The 23,975-nt window shown below is 39.1% G+C and overlaps 1 protein-coding gene across 1 annotated transcript in view; it reads left to right on the top strand.

Moving 5' to 3' along the window:
* The window catches only part of USP32 (ubiquitin specific peptidase 32), a 204,900-nt gene that overhangs the window by 463 nt on the left and 180,462 nt on the right, over positions 1-23,975 (top strand). The gene's annotated exons all lie outside the window — the stretch shown is intronic.

Raw genomic sequence — 23,975 nt, 5'->3', positions numbered from 1 at the left:
TTCCCAGAGAAAGGGGTGTCAGGCGCTGGCAGGGCGCTGACCGTGCTCTCTGGTGGCGTTGTTCTGGATGTGTCCAGGGAAGTCCTCCTCCCCTTTTTCCTTGGGTGGCACCAGCCCTTTCCAGCCCCCCTTATCCTTTACTGCCATTTTCTCCTATCACTCGTTCATAAACCCTCCAGCGACATCCTAACCTCGTACCTGACAGCCCTGGCTGGAAGGCAGGGGGAAGGCGGCTGCAGTGCTCTCTGTTCGCTAGCAGAAGCCCCTTCCAGTTGTGTGCCGTCTCTGCCGTTTCCAAGGGCTTTTTGCCAGTCTCTTGGGGGGCTGTCACCATCCACTGCCTGCCACCCCCTCACCCTTTGAGCGGCTGACTTTGATGAGAACGACCTGAAATTGAGTTGTGTTTGAGGTGAGATGAGACTGGACAGCTGGTGTTGCCACAAGACCTTGTCTTCGGTTTCATCGCCTCAGACATTGGTCAGAACCTTTCATTACACTTGATCCCTCCTGTTCGCTTCCCCTCCCTCCCCATAAAATGGCATTCGGAAATCCAGCATTCTGATATTGTGTTATAGCTCCCTTTAGAGACCGGCCTTCTTGCTGCCAGTTCTAGCCTGCTGCTTATTGGCTCTGATGCACAGTATGTTGTTAACAGCCCCAACCCCCTACCACTTAATCTGATACCACTGTCCATGATCACTAAAGCACACGCTAACTGGAAGTGTCTATTGCTCAGTTTATGGCCGGAATGTGACTTAATTTTTCATGACTGGGATTTGAGAGAGAGAAAGAGTGTGTGTGTGTGTGTGTGCGCGCGCGCGCGCACGTTTGCGCTTGTATTTCTTGTTAAAAAGTAAAAAAAAAAACATTAAGCAGCTTAGGTGTTAGGCATTATTGTTAACAGGTTTCTAAGTCAAGAAAAGTCAAGAAACCAACCATGCTCCAGGTGATGGTATTAGTAGCTGCAGAAAAAAACTAGATTACAAGACAGGCATTCAATATGAGAATTTAGTAGCAAACTCTTGTTCCTATGTTGGAAGGAAAGGGTAAGTTCATTGGGCCATCACCTGAAATTACATACAGAATTTTGATATATTCTTGCGAAATGACCAGAATAACAAAAATAACACCTTTTAGGTCTTTTTTCACCCTGTGAAACAGTATACTGATTGTTCTTATGGGCAATCTTGCTTGAACTTTTTTCCTTGCTTCAATATGAGAAAAATTCCAAATTCTTGATGTGTTTCCAGCTCTAGTAGGCTAGTCATTTCCGGGATGCTGTTGAGCCTGACAGGTCTGGCCTCAATTAGGCAATGGCTTACATGGCATGAAAGAGGACTTCAGTCAAACTGATTTCCAGCTTCAAGGTTTAGAGGTGTTTCAGTTTGAGGGTGATTTAGCTGACATTAAGGAATTCTGAAATTGAACTTTTATCTAACTCTAGCCGCATATAAAGTAAGATTCTACCATTGTAAATATAAAGGAAATTAACAGTTGGTGTATTTTAAACTGATTTGACTGAAGGTCTTTGTTCAATTTGTTAGACAGTGTCTGCTTGTTGAATTTTAAAACGTATCTTTGAAGAGGTAGCAAAATATTTGTTAAAATCTTATTAAATTTGTTTGAATTTATGTTTTATCATTTTTGCTTGCAGTGGAAAATTAAGGCAAGAAAGAGAAGCAAGCTGTTGATTAAACAGCATTTCTAAATGTAAACCAGGAGCTTTTTTTTTAAAACAACTTTTTATTTTGTATTATGGTATAGCCGATTAACAGTGTTAATTGTGAAAGTGATAGCTTCAGGCGAACAGGGACAAGACTCAGCCATACATACGCCTATATCCATTCTCCCCCAAACTCCCCTCCCATCTAGGCTGCCACATAACATTGAGAAGAGATGAGCTTTTTAAATAAATAAAAATAAAGTGGGTAATTCTTTTGATTATGATACTGTTTGTTAAATGTCAGACTTTGATACAGAATTTTTTTAGTAAGCTTGTAGAAGGAATTTATAAAGCTTTTGATAAAGCTAGAAAATAGTTTGAGAACTTTTTTGAGGCATGTGAATAATCTAAATAGGTACTAAACTTACATTTGTTAGTCTTAGCTGCTTGCTTATATTGTATAAGGTGAATGGGGAGGGTGAAGGACAAACAAGTAAAAAGCTAACTTGACAAACTACTGAAATACCTACTTGCTTGGCTTTACTTAAAAGTAGTGAGCCCTAAATAATGCCTAACCATAATTAGGTGGTATTAAAAAAAAAAGTCAAGTACGTATTGCCACCTTCAAATATGGAGTTACGGGCTGTTTATCTTGCAGAATGGGGCCTTGGAAATGTGGTGTTATGTTAACGACAGATAACACCTACTGGACCTGAGTGAAAGGGCAGTCTAGTGACTTCTTGTTTACGTTTCAGAAGCTCTCGAAATTAGAAGATTGCTTTTGGATACTATTTTAGCTACACTGTATATCAGCCTAATAAAAATTAATAATTTCCTTAAAGTATACTTTAATCTTTCTTTTTTAAAGGAGATGTATTAGTGGTAGCTTTTATTTTTGGCTTGTATCTCTATTTTTCTTAAATAGAACACAAGCTTTCCCTTGAAGGCTTGACTCTAGTTAAATTGCATATATTATCTAAAGTATAATATACTTACTATATTTTATGGATAGTGAAAATTTTAGCAGATAAGTTCTGCATCTCTTTACCTCAGTTCTTTATTGCATTAAGTTTGAGGCCGTGTATTCCTAAAAATGTATTCTAAATGCTTGGAGCATAGCATTAAAAAAAAAAAAAAAGGGAAGGAGTTGCAGTTTAGAGCATTTAAGAACTCAGAATATCTTCTCCAGTTTTTAAATTCTTTTTTCATGCTCCTCCTTTCCTTGCATCATTCTGGAAACAGAATTATAAGGCTTTTTTTTTTTAAGTAAGAATTGGCTAAATTAAAATTGTCCTTAAGTGAAGTTGCTCAGTCGTGCCCGACTCTTTGCAACCCCATGGACTGTAGCCTACCAGGCTCCTCTGTCCATGGGATTTTCCAGGCAATAGTACTGGAGTGGATTGCCATTTCCTTCTCCAGGGCATCTTCGAAGCCGGGTCTCCCGCATTGTAGACAGACCCTTTACCATCTGAGCCACCTTAGCTTTTAAATTGTGGTAATACAATACAGTGGGTAAATTTCTTCCAATCCTTTTCTTTGAGTAGAATTTGGCAGTTATATTAGACTAAGCAGCTAGGTGATGTCAGAAAATTTTGTTGTGGATTCATGTTTTGAAGTGTCTCTTTGCTCATACATTCAGCAACCTTTTACTGAGCATTGTCTACTTAGACACTGAAGGAACAGAGATGACTGAGACCCCCTCTCTCATAACCTGTGTCAGTGCTCTCCACTGAAATATACAGTATATACTTCAAAGTGTATGTAGGACTAGCCATGGGAGGTGGGAATAAAATATTAGGATTTCTATTTTAAGATTCTTTTTTTGTGTTTATTTGATAATGGGCATAATAACTTCTAAATGTTTTATGTATTAAATTTATAAATAATTAACACACAATATATTAAGTGCTACAGTACTATAGAAGGGAGTGCTGTGGGAGTGCAAAGTGTGTGGGAGTATTTGGTGACCTGGAGGTGCCCTGCCACCATACTCATTTCATAGTATGTGCTCAATAATTGTTTGTTAAAGAATTTAGCACTTAAAGGTCATTGTGTTTGCTAGTGAAATAATTAAGCATGTAATAGTTGAAGATTGCAAAGCTTCCCATTTTTCTTACCCATCAACCCTAATGTGCTCTAAGACATTGACTCTTCAACCAAAATTTTATCCTCCATGTTTTATAGTATTAATATTAAATTTTCATTACTATTATACTAACCCTGATGTGATGTTAGCTGGTTTAGTGTAACATACCATTGTGCAAATGGAAATTGAATTTCACAGTTGGTACTTTCTGGGATGCACTGTTCTCTTTTATTAAGACACCAATTTGCCTTCATCGGTATTTGCTAAGTTTACCAGTGAACTCTCTAGCATTAGTGTGGAATGGTAGGTCTAGCCTTTTGCAAGTATGCCTCATCAACTGTTATTATATGTAAAGGAGAAAAACAGAGCAGTTTAAAAAAAAAAAAATTATTTGGCTGTACCAGGTCTTAGTTGCAGTGTGTGCACTCTAGATCAGTATGTGGGCTCTAGATCCCTGACCAGGGACTGAACCTACCCGCCTGCATTGGGGGCTTCCCTGGTGGCTCAGATGCTAAAGAATCCGCCTGCAAGGTTGGAGACCTGGGTTCAATCACTGGGTTGGGAAGATCCCCTGGAGGAGGGCGTGGCAACCTACTCCCATATTCTTGCCTGGAGAATCCCCATGGACAGAGGAGCCTGGTGGGCTACAGTCCATGGGGTCGCACCCCTGCATTGGGAGCATGGAGTCTTAGTCACTGGATTAGTTTGCTTATATGTAGTCACCTAAGTAGTTACAAAGATACTGTTCTTCATAATCTCCAGTTGACACTCCATATGGAGTGTCAGTGACAAAGAGGAGATAAATACACCAGTGAACCCTGGATTTGGGGGGGATGAGCAGAATGAGGTGACATCACTTGACTGTTAACGGCCTCCCCATTTACCAAACTGGACAGCTGTTGTTTGTTTTTTCTTGTTCATTGTTTGCCTTTGTGCTCGGTTAGTGAGACTTCACAGTGACAGCATTCAGGGTTGCCTTCCAGAAAGATGTGTAAGTTCCTTAGAGTTGGGAATATTGTGACCAGCCTATAGCCAGGTGTTCTCTCAGGAGACAGGGAAGGTTTTTTGCCCTTGATTTTATGATAGGTCACTGGAAGAGTTAGGAACGTGAATATTTTTGTTGCTGTGGCTGTAGAAAATCTGTTTTTGGAACACTGGAGTTTAATGATGAGAGTTTAAACTCCATTGTTAGCCAGCTGCAGAGGTGGAGAGATTTTTATTTGTGAATTAAAAGTTGGTGGTTTGATAGTGGTACTGAGAAGGCTAAGATGTTCTTTTTTTTAAATTATATCTTAACATTAAAAAAAAAATTACATTGGAGTATAGTTGATTTATAATGTTGTGTTAGTTTCCAGTGAACAGCAAAGTGATTCAGTATTCATGTATACATATATCTATCTATTCTTTTTCAGATTCCTATCCCATTTAGATTACTACAGGAAATTGAGTAGAGTTCTCTGTGCTATACAGTAGATCTTTGTTGATGACAGTCTTTCCAAACCGTTTCCAGAAAGCGTGGCTTCTCTTTTCAGTGCTTGTTTATGCTTCCATTTTTACCTTTTGGGCTTCATGATATTTGTGTTTAAATTGGGCCACCCACTCAGCCTCTTTCCTTTCTTTTACTAAGAAAGAGCTCTTGGAGGTCGGAGGTAGATAGTTGATTACTGACCCCCAAACCTGACAAAACTAGCTTTATGATATTTACTGTTACAGTCAGAGGCCTTCTGTTAGAAGATCCATCTATTGAAAGATGAAGGCCTTCCCTTGTCACCCATTTTTATTAGGAATTTAATATTAATATAAGGCTCTCTTGAGAAATCCCATGTTTATCACTATCCTATGAACAAGGTTCAGGAAAATTGATGGTGGTTGGAGTATTAGGAGCAAAACTGTGAGGTGTTACAGAGGAAGTTCTCCTTCTGTTTCATTTCTATAAAGTTAGATGGTGTTAACATCTTACCCCTTGCAGAAAAAAGCTTTTAAGGTCTGCTGTGGTGTCTTACCTTTTCGTCATAACTTGTAAAAGAGTCTAGAGAGATTGCATTGTGAGAAGGACTCTTGTATCAAGCTAGGCCTCTCCTAGTCTTCCATGTGACAGTAAGTGGCACCACTATTCCAACACAGTTCCTAAAGCCAAAAATCGATAGACACCCTCCCTTCTTCTCTTTCACCATCTGACCTATCCTCTTATCCCCAGTTTGTTGTCTAGTCCCGTCTGTTAGCGTCTGCTCATCTTCGCCGCCACTTCTCAGTTGCCGTCATCTCTTGCTAGTTCACGAGGTTTCCTAGTTTTACATAGCAGCCAGTGTAATCATAAAATTCAGATGGGATCCTGTCATCCCTTTCCTGTCAACCTGTTTTCCTCTCCGCCTGGAAAAACTGTTTACAAATTTTCCCATGTCTGACTCATTTTTCACACCTGAAGTCCCAGCTCTGATTGCCTCAGATCGGCCTTCTCGTATCCTCTTTCATGATACTTAGACTTACTTACATGATACTTAGACTTACATGATACTTACACTTCTGTCATTGTTGCACTGTTCTGCATAGTTCACAACTTGTGATTGTTACATTTATTGTCAGTCATGATGCTGCATTCCCAGTACCAAGATAAGTTCAGTACCTGGTGTATTTTGTGCTTAGCAAATATTGCATGATTGGGTGAATATATAAATGATGTAGAGATTTGGAGAACCACATAATGTTTGTGGAGGGTAAAGTGTTAAGTGCTGACACGGATGAGTATGCTGAGCAATATATCCATCCCAGAATTTCTTTTCCTTTCATCAACTTTGAAAAAAATTGCTAAAGGTTTTGAATCGTAGTTAAAAACATGGGATCCTTAAAAGTAATACATAATTTTGTGTGTTTAGTTCAGGTATTTAATCTAATAATGTACATTCCTGAGTAGTCATTGAGAGACTAGAATGGCAGTCAGTACTGTGTTTATGAACGCTTAAGAATGTCTTTTAGTAATACGTAGTATTTGGTAATTTTGTTCATGAAGTGATTTTTTGGGAAGAGATTTATGTATTTTCAATTTGTTTTTATACATTGATATTCATATATTTTTCATCCATAATGACAAGTATCATTCTATTGCTGGATATGAGATTAGAGTTGGAAACTTAAATGCTTCAAGTGTTGTATAGAGTTACTTCGGAAGCCAAGAATAAAATTCACATCAACATATAGAGCATTCTCACTGGTTGTAAATAATCCAAATGATTTAAAACTAAATTTTATGAATAGCTTTAAAAAAAAAATTAAGCTTATTTTTCGTACACTCCACAGCTAATGCCTTTCTTTCTCTTAGTCTTTTAGTTTTAATCTTTATCACAATGATACACACACATAATTTAAAATCAAATTATTTTACAGGGCTTGTTATGGAAACAATAGTAGTTATTCTCTCTCCCAGTTTTCATCCAGCCATCAGCCAATACTTTGAACACTTTAAATTTATTAATTTGGTCCTTATGTCTTGAAATAAAATGTTGAGGACTTGGCTTTTTTTTTTTTTTAACACTGCTACCAGTCCCCAACACACACATATGTGCTCCTGTCCTCCCATTTTCTCTTCTTAGTGTGTGTATATTTTAATTTTGTTTAGAGACAGTTGTTAACTGTTTATATATTAGGCCTTTGTAAGTGCTCTTCTCAGCTAAGCTATTTAATGTACTATTAATAGGATTACTTTCCCTTTCCTGTACACTTTATTTCCTCTTAAATATTTCCTTATTAATTGCTTTTATTTGTGTAGGTTTCTATTTACTGTAATTCAACCCCCAGGGTTGCCACCAAATGTTAAATCTATTCCATATGTTAATAGACCTCAGATGTTCACTCAGTTCACCATATTAGAAAAAAACATTTCCTGGAGCCTTCTGGCCTGCTGCAGTCTGTACGTTTTGCCCTTGCACTTCCAGCCTAGCTGCTGTCCCGAGATCTCCTCTGCTGTCCTGTGTTGGATCCTGTTGTCTGTATACCTCCTTTCCTCTTTCTTGATTTACTCTTCCATTTTGGTGAGGCCATACCACACAGAGTGTGGCTTCTTGGTCTCTCAACCAGGGATTGAACCCGTGCCCCTCTGCAGTCAAAGCTTGGAGTCTTAACCACTGGACTGCCAGGGAAGGCCCTAAGCTGGTGCTTCCCTGAAAATTATTATTGTTTCTCTAGTCTTTAGTATCCGAGAGGCCTTCTATGTTTTAATCAACCAATTATCTTGAAGTTCCTATTGAATAATCCTAACACTTAATCTCCAGTCACATGGGTCTTAATTTAAGGCTCAGGGAAGATTCATTGCAGTAATCAGAGAGATACTGGGGTGGAAGGAAGACATTGCCCTAGAATGCAGTTTTCATGATCATATATGGTTTAGTGGTAAAGAACCCACCTGCCAATACAGGAGACATAAGAGATGTGAGTTCAATCCCTGGGTCAGGAAGATTCCCCTCAAGAAGAAAATGGCAACTCACTCTAGTATTCTTGCCTGGAAGATCCCATGGACAGGGGAGCCTGACATATCACAGTCCAAGCAATTGCAGAATCAGACACGACTTAGCAAATAAATGACAACATCCAGTCGCTCAGTTGTGTCCGACTCTTTGCGACCCCATGAATCGCAGCACGCCAGGCTTCCCTGTCCATCACCAACTCCCGGAGTTCACTCAGACTCACATCCATCGAGTCAGTGATGCCATCCAGCCATCTCATCCTCATCCCCTTCTCCTCCTGCCCCCAATCCCTCCCAGCATCAGGGTCTTTTCCAATGAGTCAACTCTTCACATAAGGTGGCCAAAGTCCTGGAGTTTCATCTTTAGCATCATTCCTTCCAAAGAACACCCAGGACTGATCTCCTTTAGAATGGACTGGTTGGATCTCCTTGCAGTCCAAGGGACTCTCAAGAGTCTTCTCCAACATCACAGTTCAAAAGCATCAATTCTTCAGCGCTCAGCCTTCTTCACAGTCCAACTCTCACATCCATACATGACCACAGGAAAAACCATAGCCTTGACTAGACAGATCTTTGTTGGCAAAGTAATGTCTCTGCTTTTTAATATGCTGTCTAGGTTGGTCATAACTTTCCTTCCAAGGAGTAAGTGTCTTTTAATTTAATGGCTGCAGTCACCATCAGCAGTGATTTTGGAGCCCAAAAAAATAAAGTCTGACACTGTTTCCACTGTTTCCCCATCTATTTCCCATGAAGTGATGGGACTGGATGCCATGATCTTAGTTTTCTGAATGTTGAGCTTTAAGCCAACTTTTTCACTGTCCACTTTCACTTTCATCAAGAGGCTTTTGAGTTCCTCTTCACTTTCTGCCATAAGGGTGGTGTCATCTGCATATCTGAGGTTATTGATATTTCTCCTGGCAAACTTAATTCCAGCTTGTGCTTCTTCCAGCCCAGCGTTTTTCATGATGTACTCTGCATATAAGTTAAACAAGCAGGGTGACAATATACAGCCTTGACGTACTCCTTTTCCTATTTGGAACCAGTCTGTTGTTCCGTGTTCAGTTCTAATTGTTGCTTCCTGACCTGCGTATAGGTTTCTCAAGAGGCAGGTCAGGGGGTCTGGTATTCCCATCTCTTTCAGAATTTTCCACAGTTTATTGTGATCCACACAGTCAAAGACTTGGCACAGTCAATAAAGCAGAAATAGATGTTTTTCTGGAACTCTTGCTTTTTCCACGATCCATCGGATGTTGGCAATTTGATCTCTGGTTCCTCTGCCTTTTCTAAAACCAGCTTGAACATCAGGAAGTTCACTGTTCACGTATTGCTGAAGCCTGGCTTGGAGAATTTTGAGCATTACTTTACTAGCGTGTGAGATGAGTGCAATTGTGCGGTAGTTTGAGCATTCTTTGACATTGCCTTTCTTTGGGATTGGAATGAAAACTGACCACTAGTACTAAGGTATAAAACTCCACGAGGGTGGGACATGTATGTTTTACTCACTGCTGTATCCCTAGCACTTACACAGGGCCTATCATATATTAGCTACTCAATATAGATTTGTTGTTTTTTTGTTTTTAAGAATTACTTACATATTTTTCATTGCACTGGGTCTTCAGTGCTGTGCTGGGCTTTCTCTAGTTGTGACGAGCAGGAGCTACTCTTCATTGTGGTGCACGAGCTTCTCCTTGCTGTGGCTTCTCTTGGGGAGCGCAGGCTCTAGGCGCACAGGCTTCAGTAGTTGTAGCACTTGGGCTCAGTAGTTGTGGCACATGGGCTTAGTTGCTCTGTGGCATGTGGAATCTTCCCAGAGGGAAATTGAACCCCTGTGCCCTGCATTGGTAGGTGGATTCTTAGCCACTGTACTACCAGGGAAGTCCTCAATACATATTTGTTGAATGAGTGAATTGCATATCAAAGCATTCTTTTCTAAAAACTAGATTGAATTTTTAGAGGAAGATTGGTTTGAATATATGTGTGTGTGTGCCCAGAGGCCTAAAACTCATGTTTTCATATCTATAGTATATATGTATTTAAATGCATCTTTTACTTTTAAAAAATGGTTAGTTGTATTAGGCATGTTATTATGTCATTTTTGGCTCTGCTTTAAAGTTGGTTTTGGAATCTGTTGGTGAGCAGCTGTGGTGGGAAACTGTGATGGGTTTAGAACAGTTGTTGGATTAATAAATCTGGTTTAGAAATTCTTTAGTTTATGTAAGCATCTATAAATGAAGTCTTTCACTGTGTGGAATTTTATAGATCAGAAGTTATTCATTTTGTCAGATGTTGACTCGACCTCTTTAAAGCTGATTATGGAAGGACAAATTGCCTATTCTTTATAAGTTTGGAGGTGTAGTAAGGAGGAATTACCTAATGGTGGATCCATTTTATATTGTCATATCACTGGTACCATCTTAGAGATTCAAACAGAAGTTGATGTGTTTTTACCAAGCAAATATATTTAAATTACAAAGAAATAAGACATCATCTGAATGAACACTTGGCAGTGAGTAACATCTCGTAGAAAAATGTTCCATTTTGATTGGAGCATATTTCTTATTTCAGTAGAGTGTAAAATTAAATGCAACTTCTTTTTCTATAGATCTGCTTTTATAATGCATATGTCTGCGATTTACCCATGGCCCCAGGCCAGAAACCTAGTCATCAGTTGAGACTTTTCCTTTCCTCTGTTCACATTTAATCAGTCACAATGTCCCTTTGGTGCTGCCTTCTTATTATTTTCTGTTGCTTTTCCACCTTTAAAGTTGTTGCCTTAGAAAAGACCTTCATCTGTCTCCTGGACTATTAATCTCATACCCTTCCAATCCATTATTTATTTTTCCACCAGTATAGTCTTTCTGAAATTCTCAAGTGCCTTTCAATGGAAGGTACCTGTATCCTATGGTTTAAAGTCAGTCTAGCATGACAAGCACTCGTAGTTTCTGTGATTTGGTCCTTGCCTGAATACTCTTTACCTTTGAAAATGCTGCTTCCTAGATGTTGGAATGCTTTCTTATCACTTACATATAGTTAAGTGCACAAGTCTCACTGTACAGCTTGATGGAATTTTAGATGTGTACCCAAGTAACCACCATGTAAAATCTAGAAAAAGAACATTTCCCACACCCCCCTAGGCTCCTTCCTGCCCTCTCCCAGTTAACAGTACCCCTCAGAGGTAACCAGTGTTTTGACATCTGTCACTGTAGATTAGGTTTGCCTATTTTTGAGTCTCGTGTAAATAGGATCATGTAATATCTGCCTTTTTGTGCACAGTGAACTGATTTGTTAAAAAGTTGAGTGTAAACTCATTTTTAAGGCCAAATTTCAAGGCTTTTCTCTATGAAGTAAATTCTTGAGAAGATTACTAGTGTCTTGAAATTAGGGTCAGTGTGTATTATTTTTATTTCTAGAAGCTGACATAGAGGCTGACATGAATTGATGTGCATCTTTCTTCCTGTACTAGCTCCCTCATCAGATCCTCATCCCTCAAAACTGAGTCCAGGCATTAGGTCCTCTCAGAAGCCTTTGCTGATGCTGCTCCTGCTTTCCCTCCTGCTGTAATGCCCTTTTACTGTAGTAGTTACTCCACTGCATCACAGCTGCTGGTTTAATTGTCACCTCTACTTTATGTTGAGTTCTGAAATGCTTGATAATGAGAACTCTGGGATCTAGAAGGTACCTGGCAGGGCTTATATTAAAATGTTTACAGAATGAATGGGCCAGCTTAGTGCCTTTTGAATTATGAAGAAAGCTGACAGAATAAAGCTAATAGTAATAATCTGGTAAACTGTGTTTTACAGGATAAATTATGGTTGTTTCTTGACATTTATGCAAATATTTGAATGCTCCAGGAATATAAATATTTAAAATTGAGTTACAAACTGGCTCTGAACTAAAATTATCGGAATCCATGAAGCACTTCATAGAAAATATGGAGGAAAACAGAAACACAACCTTATGTGCAAGGACTAGTAGATTTCTAATTTGTGTTATAATTCGAACCTTTGATTAAGTTTGAGTGCCCACTTATTGCAGATGAGCAAAAAGTTTTAATGGTTCTGAGACACTCATATTTCTCATAAGCTGTAAATACTAGTATGAATAGATACAAAGGAAAAGTCATGTCAGAAGTCCATGTAATTTTTAGGAATGTTTTCCATATGATTTACACAATTTGATATTACACCTACTTTAAAATTTTAAACTTCTCCATAATAAGCATTATCTGGGCTAATTGGTTGGTTCTCCTCATTTCAAATTTCTGTCATTTGCCTGGGTGACATTTTCTCTACTTTCATCTATTTTAATAATTTTATATTTTATGAAGTGTTGGACAAACGTGATGAGGCTGGAGTATGAATGGTTCTCATTCTACTCATCTTTTTGGACTTCTAGACTTTGCCTCGCAGAAGGCAGTGGCACCCCACTCCAGTACTGTTGCCTGGAAAATCCCATGGATGGAAGAGCCTGGTAGGCTGCAGTCCATGGGGTCTCGAAGAGTCAGTCAGACACGACTGAGCGACTTCACTTTCACTTTTCACTTTCATGCATTGGAGAAGGAAATGGCAACCCACTCCAGTATTCTTGCCTGGAGAATCCCAGGGACGGGGGAGCCTGGTGGGCTGCCATCTGTGGGGTCGCACAGAGTTGGACACGACTGAAGTGACTTAGCAGCAGCAGACTTTGCCTAAATCTTCCTGTCTTCTCTAGAACATTACTGAACTACCCAGAGCTTACTACCCTTGAATTCCTGTGACTCTTAATTTGTATACTTATTATTTCAGTATTTTACGTATGTATGGTGGTGTTTTATGTGTATTAATTCAGTCTTCCTGCTAGAGTGCAAGTTTCTTGAGGAATATTTTTTCAAAAAAAGTCACTTTGCACAGGTAGATGTTCAGCATTTCTTGGGTTATCTAGTGGCTAAGACAGTAAAGAATCTGCCTGCAGTGTGGGAGACCTGGGTTCAATCCCTGGGTTGGGAAGATTCCCTGGAAGAGGGCATAGCAGCCCATTCCAGTATTCTTGCCTGGATAATCCCCACGGACAGAAGAGCCTGGTGGGGTCGCGGAGTCAGACACGACTCAGTGACTGAGCACACAGCACAAGAGAACGAGATGGTTACAGTCATTGGTGTCTTTACATGATTATGATGTGTTGTACTTTATATAAAATCAATAGTTATTTCTTAGTTTTCTTTTAAGATACACACTTGGCCCTTTGTGTTCTGTGGGTTTTGTGTCTACTGATAAGGAGGACTGACTGTATTCATTGTACTGCTCCATTTAATGTAAAGGACTTGAGCATCTGTGGATTTTGGTATTCTGGAACCAGTCCCCCACAGATACCAAGGGACCACTGTACCTTTTAAATTTCATTTCCGTGTCTTCATCTGAATCTTTAAATAACATGTGGCTCATACCTCAAACTTTGTAGGAATGTAAGTGAAGGTTACAATTATAGGTCCAAGAGAACTATACTGCATAGAGGTTCAGTATGTATTAGAAGAATTTATTAGAAGATAGGCATTTGAACACCCCACTCCAGTACTCTTGCCTGGAAAATCCCATGGACGGAGGAGCCTGGTAGGCTGCAGACCGTGGGGTCACGAAGAGTCGGATACGACTGAGCGACTTCACTTTCACTTTTCACTTTCATGCATTGGAGAAGGAAATGGAAACCCACTCCAGTGTTCTTGCCTGAAGAATCCCAGGGATGGGGGGCCTTGTGGGCTGCCGTCTCTGGGGTCGCACAGAGTCGGACACGATTGAAGTGACTTAACAGCAGCAGCAGCAGCAGGCACTTGAGGAGGTGGCAAGAATACTGTACAAAAAAGATCTTCATGACCAAGAAGAACTGTACAAAAAAGATCTTCATGACCAAGATAATCACAATGGTGTGATCACTCACCTAGAGCCAGACATCCTGGAATGTGAAGTCAAGTGGGCCTTAGGAAGCATCACTATGAACAAAGCCAGTGGAGGCGGTGGAATTCCAGTTGAGCTATTTCAAATCCTGAAAGATGATGCTGTGAAAGTGCTGCACTTAATATGCCAGCAAATTTGGAAAACTCAGCAGCGGCCACAGGACTGGAAAAGGTCAGTTTTCATTCCAATCCCAAAGAAAGGCAATGTCAAAGAATGCTCAAACTACTGCACAATCGCACTCATCTCACACACTAGTAAAGTAACTCTCAAAATTCTCCAAGCCAGGCTTTAGCAGTTACATGAACCATGAACTTGCAGTTGTTCAAGCTGGTTTTAGAAAAGGTAGAGGAACCAGAGATCAAATTGCCAACATCCACTGGGTCATCGAAAAAGCAAGAAAATTCCAGAAAAATATCTATTTCTGCTTTATTGACTATGCCAAAGCCTTTGAGTGTGTGGATCACAAGAAACTGGAAAATTCTGAAAGAGATGGGCATACCAGACCACCTGACCTGCCTCTTGAGAAGCCTATATGCAGGTCAGGAAGCAACGGTTAGAACTGGACATGGAACAACAGACTGGTTCCAAATAGGAAAAGGAGTACATCAAGACTGTATATTGTCACCCTGCTTATTTAACTGATATGCAGAGTACATCATGAGAAATGCTGGGCTGGAGGAAGCACAAGCTGGAATCAAGATTGCCAGGAGAAATATCAATAACCTCAGATATACAGATGACACCACCCTTATGGCAGAAAGTGAAGAGGAACTAAAAAGCTTCTTGATGAAAGTGAAAGAGGAGAGTGAAAAAGTTGGCTTAAAGCTCAACATTCAGAAAACGAAGATCATGGCATCTGGTCCCATCACTTCATGGGAAGTAGATGGAGAAACAGTGCAAACAGCGTCAGACTTTATTTTTTTGGGCTCCAAAATCACTGCAGATGGTGACTGCAGCCATGAAATTAAAAGACACTTACTCCTTGGAAGAAAAGTTATGACCAACCTAGATACATATTCAAAAGCAGAGACATTACTTTGCCAGCAAAGGTCAGTCTAGTCAAGGCTAGTTTTTCCTGTGGTCATGTATGCATGTGAGAGTTGGACTGTGAAGAAAGCTGAGCGCCAAAGAATTGATGCTTTTGAACTGTGGTGTTGGAGAAGACTCTTGAGAGTCCCTTGGACTGCAAGGAGATCCAACCAGTCCATTCTAAAGATCAGTCCTGGGTGTTCTTTGGAAGGACTGATGCTAAAGCTGAAACTCCAATACTTTGGCCACCTGACGCAAAGAGTTGACTCACTGGAAAAGACTCTGATGCTGGGAGGGATTGGGGGCAGGAGAAGGTGATGACAGAGGATGAGATGGCTGGATGGCATCACCGACTCGATGGACATGAGTTTGAGTGAGGTCCCGGAGTTGGTGATGGACAGGGAGGCCTGGCGTGCTGCGATTCATGGGGTTGGACACGACTGAGCGACTGAACTGACTGACTGATGCAAGTGAAAACACTGCAAGTGGATTTTTCAGCCTTTCAAAATTTTCACATTTATTAAGCTCTTCACAATTATTTCCTGATTTAAAAAAGAAAACTGATTTGATGTTTGCACTTCTGTAAAACCCTTTCTAAACACTGTGTTTGTGTATTCCTAATATTAACAAATAAAATATACTTTTCTCATACATATGAGAGAAAGCGAAATTATACTCAATTATGATTGCTGATTGTAATAGGAATATAGCTTTATGTCTAGTACTTTCAACTATGTCTTGACCTTATTGTAAGGAACTTCTGAAATGTTTTATGTGAATTTTTGTCTCATCTTCACAGACTCGGGTGTATATGTCATTTTTTTTTCTGACTTCAGTAATGTATTATTACTATAGTAAACTACTATAGTACACTGTATATAGTATGAACTTTACTCTTTGAACCATTTAAAAGTGCATACTTCACTGCCATTAAGTACATTTCATGATATTGTGCAACCATCACCAGTATCTATTTCAAGAACTTGTTCATTAACAGAAACTCTATAATTGTTAAATAATAACTCCTCACGTCTGCCACCCCGCCCCAAGCCCCTGATAACCTTTATTCTACTTCTATCTCTGTTCTAGGTACCTGAAGCAAAATCATGCAATATTTATCCTTTCATGTCTAATTTCACTTAGCATAATGTTTTCAAGGTTCATCCATGTTGTAACATGTAGCAGATTTCATTCCTTTTTATGGCTGGATAATATGTATATACTACATTTTGTTTATCTATTCATCTGGACATTTGAATTGTTTTTACCTTTTGGTTATTGTAAATGATCCTTCTAGGAACAGTGGTATACACATATCTCTCCAAGACCCTGCTTTCAGTTCTTTGGATATATACCTTGGAGTGTTGTCCAGTTGCTAAGTCATGTCCAACCCTTTGTGACCCCATGGAGTGTAGCACGCTAGTCTCCCCTGTCTTCACTGTCTTTTGGAGTTTGCTTAGATTCATATGCATTGAGTCAGTGATGCTATCTGGTCATTTCATCTTCTGCCACCGTCTTCTCCTGTCCTCAGTCTTTCCCTGCATCAGGGTCTTTTCCAATGAGTCAGCTCTTTGCATCAGGTGGCCAGAGTATTGGAGCTTCAGCTTAACATTAGTCCTTCCAGTGAATAGTCAGGGCTGATTTCCTTTAGGGTTGACGAGTTTGATCTTCTTGCTGTCCAGTGGGTTCTCAGGAATCTTCTCCAGCACCTCAATTTGAAAGCATCAGTTTTTTGGTGCTCCTCCTTCTTTATGGTCCAACTCTAACATCTGTACATGACTACTGAAAAAAACCATAGATTTAACTATACGGACTTTGTGGGCAAAGTGATATCTCTGCTTTTTATTTCAATACGCTGTCTAGGTTTGTCATAGCTTTCCTTCCACGGAGCAAGCCTCTTTTAATTTCATGGCTGGAGTCACTGTCCACTCAACGTTTAACAGTTTGATGAACTGCCAAATTGTTTTCCTAAGTGTCTGCACTGTTCTACACTCCCACCACCAGTGTATGAGATTGCAGTTTTTCCATCACCTTGTCTACACTTATTTGTCTTTCTTTTTTCTTCTTCTTTGTTTTTGCTGTTTATTTTTTATTTGGCTGTGTGGGGTCTTAGTTGCAGCACATGGGATCTTTGTTCTGGCCCGCGGGCTTTGTTTGTTTGGAACGTGGAACTTAGTTCCCCAACCAGAGATCCGACCCGCATCCGCTGCATTGCAGGGCGGATTCTCCAGGGAAGTCCCTATTTGCCTTTCTTATTTTAGCCGCCCTAGTGGATAGCAGTTTTGATTTGTATTTCCGTAATGGCTAGTGATGGTTGATCATCTTCTTCTGTGCTCCGTCATTTGTGTATTTTCTTGTTTTTGAAATGAGTTGTTTGCTTTTTTGTTGTTGTACAAGTTCTTTATGCTTCCCTGGTGGCTCAGAGGTTAAAGCGTCTGCCCGCAATGCGGGAGACCTGGGTTCGATCCCTGGGTCAGGAAAATCCCCTGGAGAAGGAAATGGCAACCCACTCCAGTATTCTTGCCTGGAGAATCCCATGGACAGAGGAGCCTGTGGACTGAAGGCCACGGGGTCACAAAGAGTTGGACACGACTGAGCGACAAGAAGTTCTTTATATATTCTAGATATTAATCCCATGTTGGATATATGATTTTCAAATATTTTCTCCCTTTGTGAGGGATGTTTTTCATGCTCTTGATAGTGTCTTTGGTGGTCAAAATTTTGATGTCAGGTATTTAGTTTTGTTTTTAAATGTTATAGAATGTGTAGAGGATAAAGCCATAAAACCCCAAAAGATTGAGCCCGCAGCTGTAGAAATCCAGAGCAGAAAGAACCCTACTTCCTATATCCAAAACACTTCCCCAAATAAGAGAATCCTTTGGACATAAATAATATGCACAGGCTGTGGGTAAATTGAAAGCAAACAATATTCATAAAGGCAGTGCTGTCTGAAATGAAAGTACTGGAGAGCCAATTTCATGATCAAATTTAGCCAGGTTGGAAAATTGGGATATTCACTGAAGAACAGTGTAAAGATCAACCTCTGTCATTGCAAGTCAGTTCAGTCGCTCAGTCGTGTCTGACTGTCTGTGACCCCATGGACTGCAGCATCCTGGGCTTCCCTGTCCATCACCAACTACTGGAGCTTCCTCAAACTCATGTGCTTTGAGTCGGTAATGCCATCCAACCATCTCATCCTCTGTTGTCCCCTTCTTCTCCTGCCTTCTATCTTTCCCAGCATCAGGGTCTTCTCCAGTGAGTCAGTTCTTCTCATCAAGTGGCCAAAGTGTTGGAGCTTCAGCATCAGTCCTTCCAATGAATATTCAGGACTGATTTCCTTTAGGAAATTAGGATTGACTGGTTGGATCTCCTTGCAGTCCAAGGGACTCTCAAGAGTCTTCTCCAACACCACAGTTCAAAAGCATCAATTCTTTGGTGCTCAGCCTTCTTTATAGTCCAGCTCTCACATCCATATATGACTACTAGAAAAACCATAGCTTTGACTAGATGGACCTTTGTTGGCAAACGTGCACAAATGATAATTGATAGCCCTCACAAGGAATGAGATGTGCCTTGTGTCTTTATCAAGTGTAAGGAGGCCTAAAGCCTATGTGTTATATATGCTGTCAGAGTAGAGACCATTTTATTGTTAAGATGGTACTTAGTGATGCAAATAATGTTTATATGTCTTAAAATCTTATGTTTTTGTAGGCATTCTTTTAAAGAAAGTTTTGCTTTTTTTTTTTTTTAACTTTCTACCTGGAAATAGATTGTCAAAAGTTATATCTTAATGGGCATATAGAGATTAATAGATGAGTAATACTGGGTGATAAATACTTGCTATAAGAGGTTTCTTTTTAGCTTTGTAACCTCACAAATGTAGTTCTTGCCATATCAAAATTTTACTATACCAGTGTTCTTTGTGTGATTTTATTAGAGGTTGTCAGCCACTCATCTAATGATTCTTACTTCACAAGATTTTATCTCTTGGCAGTGGCTTTTTAAAACTTAATATATTGGAGAAAACTTCTTTTCTAGACTTAAGGCTGATATTCTATGTTAGCCTGAATATTTTTCCCCCAGCTTTTGAATGTTGTTTAACTGAGTAACCAGCTTGAATCAATGATTAATACTTTAATGTTATAATTTGGTACAATTACAGTAGAATACTCCAAGGAAGAAGTTAAATTTTCTTCATTTTAAAAAAGTTGAAAAAATCAGAATATAATTGGCAAAAAAATTGATAGGAAAAATTCAGTGCATATTCTGACCTACTGTTTTTTGATTACATATGTTGGAAGATATGGGTTATCCTTTATTTCCAAATTAATGTAGAAATTAGAAATTTGTTAGAAAAATTAAAAAAGATGAGTCAAAATTAGTATTTACTTTTTTCACCTTCCTCCTGCTGACATTTTGTGCTTAGAATTCACATCTCAATTCTGATTGGCATGTTAGACTTATTTCTGCAGCTTTCTGTCAGATTGCTTCTACCAGTGTTGATGGAATAAGGGTAATCATAACTCTGGCCTTATCCATGGAGTATACTTAGCTCTACTACATTTAAAATAGGAAAAGGAAAAACAGTATTAACCAGAGATAATTTAGTATATGTTATTTATACACTTCATGGGTGTGTGTATATATGTTTGATCCTAGAATGCAGATTCCGGCATTATGCTATATAATTTATGGTGCATTATAGATATTTCTTTAAATGATCAATAATACTGTTCATGTAGTACACTATAACTTAAATTATCAGAATTAGTGTTTTATTGTTTGTAATAAAAAAACTTACCATGAATGGTTTCAAGTTTCCTTCTTGTATAACTTAAAATATGGAATGGGCCTCTTTTCTTTCATGAATTGTAATATTCCTTTCTAAATATGGATTAACTTCCAGTACTTTCTCTTTTGTGCTTCCAGTGTTGTGAAAGTACCTCTGAGGTTTCCTTAACGTTGGTTTTTTTTTGCACCTGTGCTGCTTCCTCTGGGACATCTTCATCATTTTCAACACAACCACTGTCCTTATTTGCCTTTCACTGAAAGTGAAAGTGAAGTCGCTCAGTTGTGTCAGACTCTTTGCGACCCCATAGACTGTAGTCTACCAGGCTCCTCCGTCCATGGGGTTTTCCAGGCAAGAATACTGGAGTGGGTTGCCATTTCCTTCTCCAGAGGATCTTCCCGACCCAGGGATCAAACCTGGGTCTCCTGCATTGTAGGCAGACGCTTTACCGTCTGAGCCACCAGGGAAGCCTTTCACTAAGTTCCTCTAAATGCATATCTACAGTGGCAGCCCACTCCAGTACTCTTGCCTGGAAAATCCCATGGACAGAGGAGCCTGGTGGGCTGCAGTCCATGGGGTTGCTAAGAGTCGGACACGACTGAACGACTTCACTTTCACTTTTCACTTTCATGCATTGGAGAAGGAAATGGCAACGCACTCCAGTGTTCTTGCCTTGAGAATCCCAGGGACGGGGGAGCCTGGTGGGCTGCCGTCTATGGGGTCGCACAGGGTCGGACACGACTGAAGCGACTTAGCACCAGCAGCAGTCTCTTAAAAGTTAGTAATATCAATATTTCCATGGTCAACTGTTTCTTCTAAATCTCCATTTATGTTCTATTTGAATTTAGCATTATTTCTTCATTTGTTTGCTACATTTTTTATCTTTGTTGATGAGTTCCCTCTTTTGATTATTCATTTTCATAAAATGTCATGGATTTATTATGCAAGTACCTTTGCTTTCCATGTGAGAACTACGTAACAGATGCTAAGTGACCAATTATAGACATACTTTTAGAGAAGTGACATGAATTATCACTGATGACGATGTGCCTGTTTGCATAGAGATTTTTGCACTGAAGAGATAGCAGTGAAGTTTGGACTTTATGCGTTATTTACAGTTAATATGAATATGATAACTGAAATTTAAGCTATGTTTTGGGGGGACTTGGGTTATTCAGCTAAACTGCAGTAACTGAAATTCTGCATTGTGTGGTAACCATACAAAGCAAGGACTGCCTTTGTATTAAGAAGAATAACTTTAGTTTCTCTACAGTTCATAAATGCTTTGGTGAGGATTTGATTTCTCAAGAAGGGAATAAATGTGTCTATGGTTTGTAGAATAAAAGGGACATGTGTGCTCAGGCACTCAGTTGTGTCCGACTCTTTGCGACCCAATGGACGTAGCCTGCCAGGCTCCTCTGTCATTGGGATTCTCCCTGCAAAAATAATGGAGTGGGTTGTCACTTCCTTCTGCAGCTGATTTTCCTGACCCAGGGATCGAACCTGGGTGTCCTGCATTGCAGGTGGATTGTTTACCTACTGAGCCACTAGGGAAGCCAAAGGATATGAGGCTTACCTATATAACCTCAGTTTTTCTTACACTTAAAAATTCTACGAGCTTACTGCTTTTAACATGGACAATGTATGATGTGCTTACATTCTGTGGGTAGATTTTTAGATGCTTTTTGTTTCTTACCTACCTTGTGAAATTGATTAACAAAGATAGTGTTATTTCACCCCCAAAATTTATTAATGATTATTTGTTTTAAATTGTTTATAATTAAAATAATTAGGAACAGTTTGTGCCCACCAGTAGATTAGTAAAGTGAATTATATTCACACAATGAATATCATAGGCTCATTAAAACTGATACTGTAGAAGAATATTTAATAACATGGAATGCTGTTCAAAATATGATTCAGTGAGGAAAGCAGTATAATGTGTGATCACAATTTTGTAAAAATGGTATACATGTAAAGGAAAACAAATTTGAAGAATATATTGTAAAATATTAACAGATTATCCCAGTGTTGTGAAGTTGACGGTGTTTTTCTTGTCTCCTTGTATGTGTGTTTTTCAAAATAGCTTAAGTTGTATTTTCTTATTACCAAAAAAAGAGGCAGTATCACGTTTTATGCCACTTCATGAATGACGTGTGTTTCTTTCATATTTAGCTGTAATAAGGAGTTCCATGTCTTTTGATATTCCGGTGGAATTAAAGTCACATTGAAATTTTAAATATTTATTTGTTTTTGACTGCGTTAGGTCTTAGTTGAGGCACGTGGGATCTTCGTGGTCATGTGCAGGCTTCTGTCCAGTTGTGGCGTGTGGGCACCAGAGCACAAGTGCTGTGTAGTTGCAGCACGTTGGCTCCCTTGTTGTGGCTCCTGGGCTTGGCTGCCCCAGTGCATGTGGGATCTTAGTTGCCCAACCAGAGATCATACTTGCATCCCCTGAATTGGAAGGTGGATTCTCAGCCACTGGACCACCAGGGAAGTCCCCCATTGTAAATTTTCTGTGACTTTTTTTAAGATTAAATTTTCAGGTTAACGTATAAATACGTTTTGTGTGCTTTCTGGCCATTATGAACATGGAGTTGTGTTTTATGAAGCTTCCAACAGCTTTTATTAATTTATTCCCTCTACCATTTAACAACTTTTCAAAGTTTTTTGTGCTGCAGAAAAATAGAGGCCTTTTGCTGGTATCACAATTAAAAGTGTTTGTGTTGACAGAATATCAGGTAAAGAGCTCTAGGACTTACTGAAAAATATTCAGTTTTTTTCAATATAATTGAAGAAATTTTTCTAAAAATTGTAGTACATTTTCTTCAAAATCAAAGTTTGGAGAATGATTTGATAGCTGCCTCTTTCATTAGCTTATAAAGAATTGAAGATGTTTTGAGTTTATCATTAAAGTAATCTAGATAAGTTCCTATTAAACATTTGAATACTACTTTGTTAATCTGAGTTATATACAGAAGTTAAAGGTAAATTATTTTTTAAGTGTTCAAATAGAAAAAATAAAGTTGAATAGTAAGAAATTACATTTCTTTCACAAATCTCTTTTGTGTGTAACTTGTAAGTTCCTTTTGCCTTTCCCCCCTTTTAAAACCTTCATAGTTTGTTAGATTTGACAAAAGCACTTAGATTTCTTATTGAAATAAACAATTGGATGATTAATTCTTTTACTAAATGCATATGTACTGTTCTAGGCTCTGTTGTGAGTACTAGTTGTACCAAGATAAGACATGATATGACCTTCAGGGCCTTATGATTCATGTAAGATAAAACAGGGTCATGAAGGAGAGTTTGGCGATGAAAGAGGACTGAAAGATGATGAGGTGATCAGGTAGCATTGTAAAAAGTAGGATGGTATCTATTGAGAAGGAGGGAGCATTGTAAAGATAGGCAAACAGGGATGTCATCTAACAACCAATAGCACTTTTATCAAATGTGTTTAAAAATTAAAAAGCAATACAATAGAATTACTGAAACCTGGAAAAGAGAGAGAATTTCACTGATGATCCTGTTGCCTGACACAGCCAGTCATTTGCTTTTACTTTTTTTTTTCCCAATAAATGTTTTATGTTATTTTAACCATAGCTTAAAGCTCAACATTCAGAAAACTAAGATCATGGCATTTCGTCCCATCACTTCATGGGAAGTAGATGGGGAAACAGTGTCAGACTTTATGTTTTTGGGGCTCCAAAATCACTGCAGATGGTGATTGCAGCCATGAAATTAAAAGACGCTTACTCCTTGGAAGGAAAGTTATGACCAACCTAGACAGCATATTCAAAAGCAGAGACATTACTTTGCCAACAAAGGTCCGTCTAGTCAAGGCTATGGTTTTTCCAGTAGTCATGTATGGATGTGAGAGTTGGACTGTGAAGAAAGCTGAGCGCCAAAAAGTTGATGCTTTTGAACTGTGATGTTGGAGAAGACTCTTGAGAGTTTCTTGGACTGCAAGGAGATCCAACCAGTCCATTCTAAAGGAGATCAGTCCTGGGTGTTCATTGGAAGGA

This window comes from Bison bison, unplaced genomic scaffold, assembly GCF_000754665.1.
Source record: "Bison bison bison isolate TAMUID 2011002044 unplaced genomic scaffold, Bison_UMD1.0 scf7180017864472, whole genome shotgun sequence".
NCBI lineage: Eukaryota > Metazoa > Chordata > Mammalia > Artiodactyla > Bovidae > Bison > Bison bison.
The sequence above is the reverse complement of the archived record's forward strand: the minus strand, read 5'-3'. Positions and strand labels throughout refer to the sequence as shown.